Consider the following 10,680-nt stretch of genomic DNA (forward strand, 5'->3'; position numbering starts at 1 on the left):
GGAAAAGGCTATGTTTATCAAGCTAGATATGGTTAAGGCTTACGATAGAGTTCTATGGTCCTTCCTCCAGAAGATCCTCAAGGCTTTTGGCTTTGCTAATGAATGGATCCAATGGGTTATGAGTTGTGTTACGTTGACTTCTTTCTGTGTGCTAATCAATGGAGATCATAGTGAGTTGTTTGGTGCTTCTAGGGGTCTTCGCCAGGGGGACCCCTCTCCCCTTATTTATTTATTCTTCTGGCTGAGGGTCTGGGGAGTCTGATTAAGTATAATGTGGGTATGGGTATTATTCAGGGCTGGAGTTGTGGTAATGACTTGCAGCCGCAATCTCATTTGTAGTTTGTTGATGACACGACCCTTATGGGACGTGCTCGGATTAGAGAAGCTACTAATTTGCATAAGGTCTTGGATGTTTATCTTGCGGCTTCAGGCCAGATGATCAATGAGGATAAATCCTCTATCCTCTTTTTCAACAATCCTGGAACTATTCAAAGGAGGATTGCTCTTATCTTGAGATTCCAAGTTGGCTCTCTGCCCTTGACTTATTTGGGTATCCCTATTTCTCCTCATAACCCTCCTAGGGAGTCATGGCAGGGTACCTTGGATAAATTTCGCATGAAGGTTACACACTGGACTCACAGGTGGTTATCCTTTGCTGGGAGGGTTCAACTGATTTAGTCGGTGGTTCAGGTTCTTCCGATTTATTGATGTATGCTTCAAGTGGCTCCTAAGTGTTTCTTGAAGGGTTTGGACTCCCTAGCCAGGCAATTCTTATGGGCAGGCAATCTGTCCTCTTCCAAATGGAGTCTTGTCAATTGGGACTTGGTGTGTAGCTTGAAGCAGTCGGGGGGGCTTGGTTTAAGGTAGTCTATTTTATTTGGGGAAGCTCTAGCGGATAAATTGTACTGGAGGTGGTGTGTTGAGCAAGATCGAGGCTAGGCTAGGATTTTGGCCAACAAATATATGTAGAGGATCCCGATGGAGGAAATCCCTAGATATCCACTTGAGGGAAAAGGTTCAACGATCTTGTATACTCTCAAGGAGGGGCTTCTCTCATTAAGGCAGGACTCTTTTGGATTTGTAGGAGGGGGGAAGAGGTCCTTTTCTGGAATGATTCTTGGGATGGATACCCCCCCATCCTTGACCGGTTTCCTAACCTTGGGAATTTGTGTCAGAGGTTTTTGGAGGTAGGGTGGTCAAGGGTGAGTGACTTCAAGGTTGTTTATAGGTGTGGGTGGCTGGATTTGGAACGGTGGAAGACTCCTAATGAGTGGTCGGTTGCTGGGACAAAGGAAGAGTGTGTAGAGTTAGATGGCATTCTGGCGAGTAGGCACTGTAGTTCCCTCAAGGGTAGGGATGGACTTGCTTGGTATCCAAATCCTAAGGGCATCTTTACTGTGGCTAGTGGATACCGGGAACTATTGAACTGAAGACTAGAGGGAAGAGAGGTGCACTAGTGGAAACAAGTGTGGAATAATTTTTCTTGGTCGAAGTGTAACTGCTTTGCTTGGACTTTGGCTTTGAATAGATGCTTAACTTGGGACAACATCCGCAAGCAGGGATTCTTGGGGCCTTCTATTTGTGTTTTGTGTGGTAATGGGGAAGAAGATTCCTCACACCTATTCTTCAGATGTCCCTTCTCTATGCTTATTTGGCACTAGTGGTGGGGGGTGTGGAGGCACCCTTGTGTTCACGCGAATTCTCTAGTGGAATTTTGGAGCAACTTGGGCAGACCTCCTATCCTGTCCTCCTTCCTCCAGACTGTCTGGTATATTGGGCCCATTTTCATTCTTTAGCAGATCTGGCTCAAGAGGAACGGGAGGATCTTTCGTGAGGTTAGATTGGTAGTTCAGCAAGTGTGGAATAGAATCATTGTTATGATCCAGGAGACGATGGAAGCGAGAAGAGGCGGAGATTTTGAGTAGGTTTGGTTTGCAGGAGTTGTCTCCCGCCTCCGCTTGTGACATAAGAGGTAGACCTGCTATGAAGAAGGTTCAAAGGGTGGGAAGGTGGATACATCCTCAGGATGAGTTTATCAAGATTAACACTAATGGCTCCTGTAGGGGTAACCCAGGCCCTGCTAGAGTTGGTGGGGTTGGTAGGAATAGTTTGGGAGAGGTGGTTTTCCTCTTTTCGGTGCATAAAGGGTGGCAGTCTAATAATTTTATGGAGGGATTTGTGATTCTCTATGTCCTAGAACGTGCTTAGGAGCTGGGACGAAGGAAGGTTATTTGCGAATCGGATTCACAAATTGTTGTTAACTTGTTGACTGAGCAAAAGGTGTGTGGGATTTAGTGGCAGTTGGCAAGGATTGTTGTTCAGCAGATTCTTCAAATTAGCTCTTTAATGGAGCAGGTGTCTTTCATCCACATTCCTCGTGAATGGAATAGAGTAGCTAATTGCCTGGCTAAGTTGGCCTCAGAACATGGTAGTGATTGGAAAATTGAAGGTTGGTAGCATCTCTCCTTAGATTATTGTCAGGACCTGCACAAGATTTTTGTTGAGGACATGGATAGTTATGAAGCTGGTTGATCTGGGGTTGGTTTTGTGGTTCTTTTTTGGGGCCTCGAGGCTTTGGTTCTCTTTGTAATTCTTGTGTCTAGTTTTCAATAAAAATTTTACCCCTTTATTCAAAAAAAAAATTAAATTTTTAGTTTTCATAGAAATATAAAAATAATTTAATATTAATTACAATATAATAATCTAATAATTTTTTAAGTGAAATAATAAACAAATATGATATCTTTCGACGTACTCTATCTATTATATTCCTCTAAAGATGGATATGGTAGTTTTAATATTAGATTGAAATAATTACGAAGTTAACTAATTGCATGATGGAGATAGACAAATTGATTGATTAGTAGCATTAAATAATTAAAAATTAGTTAATTGAAAGCATGGAAAAAGAAATGAATAAAATTATATTTAAAGAATAATAATATTTTTTACTTTTCTTTTCATGCATTTAAGTGTCACAACCACATCAAATTAAATGCTTCTAGTTTTTATTGACACACGTTTTTGCTATTAGACATAAAAATGTGGAGTTTACTTCATAAACATCAAGTTTTTAATTATCTTTTAATTTTAACTAAATCAACCACAAGATCATGTTTAAACATATTATTTAAATTCACTAATATTCTATGTTAATTAGATTGGAAGATGTGTTTCTTTTGTAAAACTATTGAAGATATAAAGGCCATTCTTTAAACAAAATAATTGGGCTACTTATGATTTGTTTTATTTTTTATTAGCAATTAAGTTATCTTTCATGAGAATAATTTTAAAAAATTTCAAGTTCAGAATAAGATGTGGTTTTTCATTAATTTAAAAAAAAAATTATATATGAATTTGTTTGAAAAAATATCATTATTCATATGCTTCTATGTTTTAGTTATCTTCTGATAGATATTATGGTTATAACCCTACAAAACTAGATACATTGATGGATACACAAAACAGTCATAACAAGGATTATGCAGTCTATTGGTGTCAGTCTCCAAAGGACCATGGCCTTTCATAGTCTGCTGAGGGTTTCAAACTATTTTTTTAACATTTTTTTTAATTATTTAAGCTTTTTAAGTTAATGCATTTGACAAGAGGGAGATTCCACACTTGTGTGGAAAGGATAATTTCATGATATGGTATGCATGTCCATCAACATGAAGGAAGGATTAGGGAATTTTATGAGATGTTAAAATTGTATAAAGATATTTGATAAAATGTCTGCAGAAATGCAAGTTTCTTTTATGATATATAACTTTTTATCTGATAATTAAATTAAACAATTGAATTATTTGAAATGAAAGTTTATGTTTAAATCTGTTGTATTATGTAAAAAGGGCTATTGAAGGGATTGTCCATGATAATGATACTAGTGTTTGAATATATATCTCTTTTCTTTTATATACGTCATTGTAAAGTAAATATTTAGTTTCTCTTAAATTATTTTAGAGTAAAATGCTTTCAAATTTTTATTTCAAATCTTTATATAGCAATCTGCTTACCAATTTATTTCCTTGCATGCTATTTAATATTTTCTCTTTTTTTATATTCCTTTTTAACTATTTACTGTTCTGTTGTATCTTTTTGCTTTGATGTCTTGTTCGGAAGTGGCTATCCAGCCCCTACGATCCACCTTATGATGTATGAGAGTAACTTATACATTTGTGCATCCTAAAAACTGGACAGCTATTTCCACCTTGTTCTGGATCTTTTTCACATCCCCACAGCTTCCCATTAGTGCTGATGCACTTGAGCCACCTCCTTGAAAATTTGCATTTTCTTTCTCGCCTGCTGTTAGTCAAGGCTAAACTTACAGGTTGCCTTCCCATTCTACACGTAAGAATGCTTTGGTCTCTTCCTTCCCTATGGAACTTGTCACTTTCCTTGAATTAGATAGGAAGAGAAGATTTGCAGAGAACAGCTCTAGATTCATATTGTTTGACTCAAATCTTTCCTGCAGAAAACAAGAGTGTGCAGTTCAGAACTCTCTTAGAAAAGAACAGAAATTGTCTAAGCTATTTTTGGTGCAGTCATTCATTGTTAATTGAATAAACCAATGATTATACCCACATTAAGTACCTTTTACATATTCATGTCTATCAGCTCATATCTGCTTCTTCATCTGATGTATGGTAGAGAAAATGCTTCTGGAGGACTAAGTAACTAGCTCTAGGTTTACCCTCCTCGTTAGCCTTAGAAATAATTTCAAACAACAATAAGAATCCATACATAATACAGCGGGATACATGGACCCACATAAATGTCTTAAACCGATTATACCTGGCAGTAAAACTCTTAAGTAATAAATTGCAGTGGAACTCAAGAAACATATTTGCAGTGTTAGCCATTAATGGCATTCTTTAGCATCTGCTTTTGATGAGGGCCTCAAGCCAGATACAAACCCAATGTTTTTTAGACATTTTACAAGAAGGGATATAAAAACAGTAATAAAACTAAAACATCCGCATAATGCATAATAGAGGATATATCAACCTTAAAATTATTCTATTGCATTCTTAAAATCTATTGTTGTATATATAGATTTATTTTAATATAATTAAAACCTATAACTACCCATAAACAACTAACCTCAATTAAAATCTATTGTTGTATATATAGATTTATTTTAATATAATTAAAACCTATAACTACCCATAAACAACTAACCTCAATTACCAGTTCTTGCCGAAAGGGTCCTGCCCGGCGGCTGGGTTCCCTGTGGGCACTGGGTGAACCCAAGCCCGTGGGTTCCCAAAAACGGGGCCCACGGGTTAGATAACAAAGAAAAACAATTAAGAAACAATTTTTTTAATCTTATTTTAACATTTTGAAACTTGAATCAGTTGAAACTTGAAACTTGAATATTATCTTTTTTTCAAATTATGAATATGATATTACATTTATGATCGGAACAGGAACTGGTAACTTAGCAACTAACTAATTGCATAAATTAATGTTTATTATCCTTCATTCTCTCCCATAATGAACATTAGCAAAAAGGTCATTAATTTTTAATTTGGAAAAAAGGTCATTATTCTATCCTCTCTCCCTCATAATGAACATTTTGAAGAAATTCTTCAAAATATGTGTTGCAGCACTTAGGGCCTCTCCCTAGCCATCTCCCAAAAACGGTGAATCCGCACTCTCCAATCATTGCTGCAGTCACTCTGCAATCTACCTACAGGTGACCATCATGTGTCACCCTCCTGGTGCTGTCTCCAATCAAAGATGATCAATCTATAGTTGACCATCATGAATCACTCTGCTGATGCTCACTCCAATAAGATGACAATTGATCATCATGAGTCACTCTGCTGGTGCTCACTCCAATCATAACCATGCATGGCCATCTCTTCTTTATCTACAATGCCCAAAATCTAAAGCCTGCAATATCAAAATCTTCATCAAATTAGATATCAATAATCATGAGACCTGTCTTACAATCCAACCACAAACCTGTAGATTTTAGGACCAAACAATATCCAAAGCTTTCACCAACAACTTATACAAAATCTCAAATAAACCAACAATGCCATAGTATCAACAAATCTGCAAAACATCTGAAACACACACCAGCCATCTCTGTGAAATTTCCACTTGAATTTGTGAGACACTTGTCAATAAACATCCCCTTTAGAATAACAACTACATCAACACCATGAAAACAAATCATAAAAATTTAAATCAAAGACATCTTGAACATAGAGGGGATCCATAAAACTCAAGCAAAATCAATCTTATCATCAGCAATGGTAGTGCCAACATCATTTTTATCACCAACAATATTACCAAAATCCTTTGTCATCATGAACAACATTATCATCATCAACAGGAGTTTCAACAACACTCAACATAAACTTGTTTGGAGCATCTGAGTCAATCTCTGTCAAAGATGTCACAACTGTAGTATCTAAAGACCCATCTGATGTCTCCCCTGGGACTGCTTCAAACAAAGGATTATTAACACATAACATAGGTTTTTGCACTTTATTCTGAAAATAATGAAAAGAACCATGCGTACGTTGACCACATAATGAACAGGAGTGCAGATCAAAACATGAAACTGACGTTTGGTCGTGACAACCACAACGAAGACTCAACTTGACATGCATTAATAAGCTCTCCAGATACAAATTTGATAGGCTTGGAATACTTTGGAACGCATTTTTCTTTGTTTATTTTTTGCGACTCCCAAACTCTTACGATAGGTTTTTCATTCACTTGTTATGTTGAAGTGCTAGAAGAAGCATCTTGTTCAACATATTTCCTTTATCCTAAGGCATCAATTGTCTGATCTTAGAACTTGTCTATTTCTTGTCATAGAAAAATATATTGACAACAAAATTGCATAGAAGTAGGCTGAAAAAGCCTCCAACATTCTGCTATTTGATTTGCATCTTTTGAATTGTCAAATTTTATATGTAGAAATAAAATGTCATCTGCATACATAGTAGATCCCATTATGTAGGCTTCATCAATAATCCCAAAGAAAACTTCTTAGAAACACTTGTTTCTTCTTAGCACACCAAAAAAAAACCTTATAACAACAATTACCCTTATTAAATAATCTGCAAAGGACAATGAATGAAGAAATCTGCTGGCTATTGTAAAAAATTACTTTATTCTTTAAACAGTGATCATATTAAACTTTAGTCTATTTCCTTATCTCATATCTGCACTCCTCTCAATTCTTCCATGCAACCAACAAATGTCTTCTTTCAATGAATGATTCTGATTTTATCCTAGCAATTCCTCTGCACAATGCCAAATACAACAACCTCTCCCTAAATTGTGCAGTCTTAGCAACAGATTAGCAGCTACAATTCTTTTATTTAGAAACAAAAGCCTCTTCTCCCTATGCAGGAGGCTGTGATAAAATTTAACAGCAACTTGCTTCCTTCGAAGACTTTTGTTGCTCACCCTCTCTCTGTCAATCAAAACTCAGCAACTCTCTCATCAATCCTGCAAATTGGATGGAGGATTTATGAATTTTCAAATCCAATCAACCCTTCCATGAAATTCCACAAGAATTACTGCCTTTTTATAGAGAGATAAAATGCCGTCTTCAACAGCAATTTGATCTTCTTAGGACATTTTAATCTGGGCTTTGATATCAATTGAATGAATATAAAAATAGTAATAAAACTAAAAAATCTACATAATGCAAAATAGAAGATATATCAAACTACAAATAATTCCATTGCATTCTAAAGAAATTGGTGTATATATAGATGTAGGAATATAACTGAAACCTACAACTACCCGTAACAAATGTTTAATTACATAAATTAATATTCCTTATCCATCATTAGAGAAACAAATCCTAGGAAGAGAAATCTCAAATAATTTGTTAATGCTGAGTAACGAGTCGCATCACATAGAGATAACGGTTCACATAAAATCAAACTACTTAGTAATATACAAACTTACAATTGAAAAAATAAATCTAGAATGTTGCTTTGCTGCAAATGTTTCCTTCAATTTTTTTCAACTGCTATATTGGTTTGTAGTTCTAAGAGCATGGCTAGCCACCTAGGTCATTTGTGTAAACCCTAAAACTACTAGAATTAAGAGGTAGCAAATGGATTTGACATCTGCCCTTGAGAAAGTATTGAAAACTTGGACAAAGATTGATACAATAGACTTGGAAACACACAAGTAATGGAGGGATCATTTCATTATGAATCCATTGCCAACTTTTCAAATTCTTCAAGGACTGCTTCACTATTAACTAAAGTACACAATAATTCTAGTGATTAACCTATTCATCAACAAGATCTCTGAGCATCAGGGTCTTCTCAGTGACTCCCTTGGGCTGTAAGATACAGTGCATCAACACTTTTTATTCTAAATTATTTGAAAGGGCAGGCAGAAACTCAGAAGAATTTCTATTAAACTGAATAATTTGAAAGTTTTATCAATAAACCAACCTGCGTTTGACTAATCCACTTGTATTTATAGATTCTAATCATAGAGCTCTGAAATGTTTTGCACACATCAAATTTGACATCTGAAATTTTAATGCAGTACAGAATAGCCCTTCCATAGGTCTCTGTATTCATCAAAACCTATATTTTAGTCATGTACAAGATCTCTTACCTTTCTAACACGAGAGAAACATTTCATGCAGACATGAACACAAAAGTCTGTACATAAAAAAAAGTGCATGTATAAATGCAAGTGCGTGCAAAAAAAGCTTGTAAAGAAGTTCATTTTCTTACTCGAAAGTATATATATACAGTCAGAGGCATGCAGACATGTATAACTAATAAAGGTGTGTTGAGGTCTATATTCATTTATTAATATAGAGTATATATATGTAAACAAGCATATATATTCATAAATATTGTATTTCCACAGTCCATGAGAGGTTTTTTCTGAACAATTTATTGGAACTAAATTCAAAGTGGCCAACAGAAATCACTTGACAGCATTTGGTTTATCATGGAGTGAAAGTGACGATTTTGATGAGAAAGCAAATCATCTTCAAAGATAAGTGGGTCTTTATGATTGCTAAAACTATGATTCATAGTTTTAGCAGTGAGGTTGTTCGAATTTTTTTTATATTTTTTTATGACAATAATGAGTTGTGGATGATCTGAGTTGTTTATAACGGGTTTAGAATGTGATCTGAATTGCATGTTTTGTAGTTTCTTCAAGAATTTGAATTAGTCTCAAGTCATTTTAAGATATGAAATATTATTGAGTTGAGTTTGTCCACCATTTTTTTCTATAAACCCAATTCAATAATTAAGAAAAACCTCAAACCCATATCTTAAAATACTAATTCAAAAACCTTTTTAAAAATTACAAAATATACCATTCAGACAACACCCAAAACCCTTATAGACAACTAAAATCACCCTAAACAAATTATCCTCGTTTAAAAATTAAGAAAAACCGAACATAAAGACCCACTTACCTTTGACGACAGGTCTAACCCACCTACCCTCTCATAAAATTCATCACTTGCACTCCAAGATAAACCAAGCGTCGTCAAGGGACTTTTGTTCACCAATTTGGATTGGTAGATAATGCAGCATCACTACAGCCTCTTTTTGACTGCCCACTGAACAAAAATGCAACCCAAACGACAAAGCCTTAACAGAGCATCTGCTGCTTCCATTTCTTCTGCTGTAAAATCTCTGCCCACTCCATATCTGCTGCTACAAATGCTTCTGCTGCTGGTAAAACTCGGTAGGGCTACGCAAAACAGGAGTTTAATAGGCATTTTTACCTGCTATTTTTGGGGGTGGAATGAGGATTGCCACCAGCTATGTTTATTGAAAAAACAAGAAAGAATGCCAGTTTAGGGTGCCTTTTCCTTGCGCTGAATGCGAACGAAGAAGAGGAAGGTGATGGGCCATATTGGGGAAGAAAACAATTCCGTAGAATGGGCTGTCGCACTTCATACCACGTGGCAGGCTACCGGCTCATTCCCTCCTTTTTCCCATGTGTTCAAAACTAGGGTTGTGTGTAGATGAATGTATCAAATTTTATAGGTGGCGATCTTTGCACATGTACAGCTAACCTAGCACATAAATTAAACCTAAAACTGCCTCCGTGAATTCGGAGGGAATTGACAACTGTAATAGATGCATGCAAAGGGGTGATTTCTATAATTGACAACTGTATATGCATGCAAAAGGGTGATTTCTATAATTGACAACTGTATATGCATGCAATGACGATTTCTATATCTATAGACATTTGTAAATTTTTAAGAATAAGATTTTTTTTTTTTGGTCAGGGGAATCAATTTAAAATATAACAAGTGTCACATAGTGGGGAGTACTTGCCTTCAAAAAAATTTATTGTTTGAAATTTAGTAAAATATTGGTAAGGCAAAAGTTTTAATTTAAGTTTTAACAAAATTTGTATTTGTTTAATGTAACTAATACTCATTTGAGGTGATGCATTATTAATTTGTATTCAAAATAGTGAACATAAGAATTATGTAATTAAAATATATAAGTGTAAACATGTCAATTAAATTTCAATTAGATGCATTTATTAACAATATTTATTAATTATAACTAGAATTTGAAATTTAGTGAATTATTTGCGAGGCAAAAGTTTAAATTTGAGTTTTTGATAACTTTGTCATGAATTTAATTGAAAAACCTAGGAATGCAATTAGTCGATTTTTTTAACTATAATTTAGTTATT

General features: G+C 35.2%; 1 long non-coding RNA gene across 5 annotated transcripts; it reads right to left on the reverse strand.

Annotated features, from left to right (window-relative positions):
• Positions 1–4,078: 4,078 nt before the first annotated feature.
• On the reverse strand, positions 4,079–10,119 carry LOC131054718 (uncharacterized). 5 transcript variants are annotated; one of them, XR_009108023.2, is made up of 4 exons: positions 9,434–10,087; positions 8,442–8,563; positions 4,591–5,895; positions 4,079–4,465 (listed from the first exon to the last, which is right to left on the reverse strand). It is a non-coding gene; the product is annotated as an uncharacterized LOC131054718 (long non-coding RNA). The 5 variants fall into 5 exon arrangements; XR_009108020.2 differs by lacking the exon at positions 8,442–8,563 and having other exon boundaries at positions 4,084–4,465; positions 9,434–10,084; XR_009108024.2 differs by lacking the exons at positions 4,079–4,465; positions 4,591–5,895 and adding an exon at positions 7,114–7,473 and having other exon boundaries at positions 9,434–10,083.
• Positions 10,120–10,680: the final 561 nt, after the last annotated feature.

Source organism: Cryptomeria japonica, chromosome 5, assembly GCF_030272615.1.
Source record: "Cryptomeria japonica chromosome 5, Sugi_1.0, whole genome shotgun sequence".
Lineage (NCBI taxonomy): Eukaryota > Viridiplantae > Streptophyta > Pinopsida > Cupressales > Cupressaceae > Cryptomeria > Cryptomeria japonica.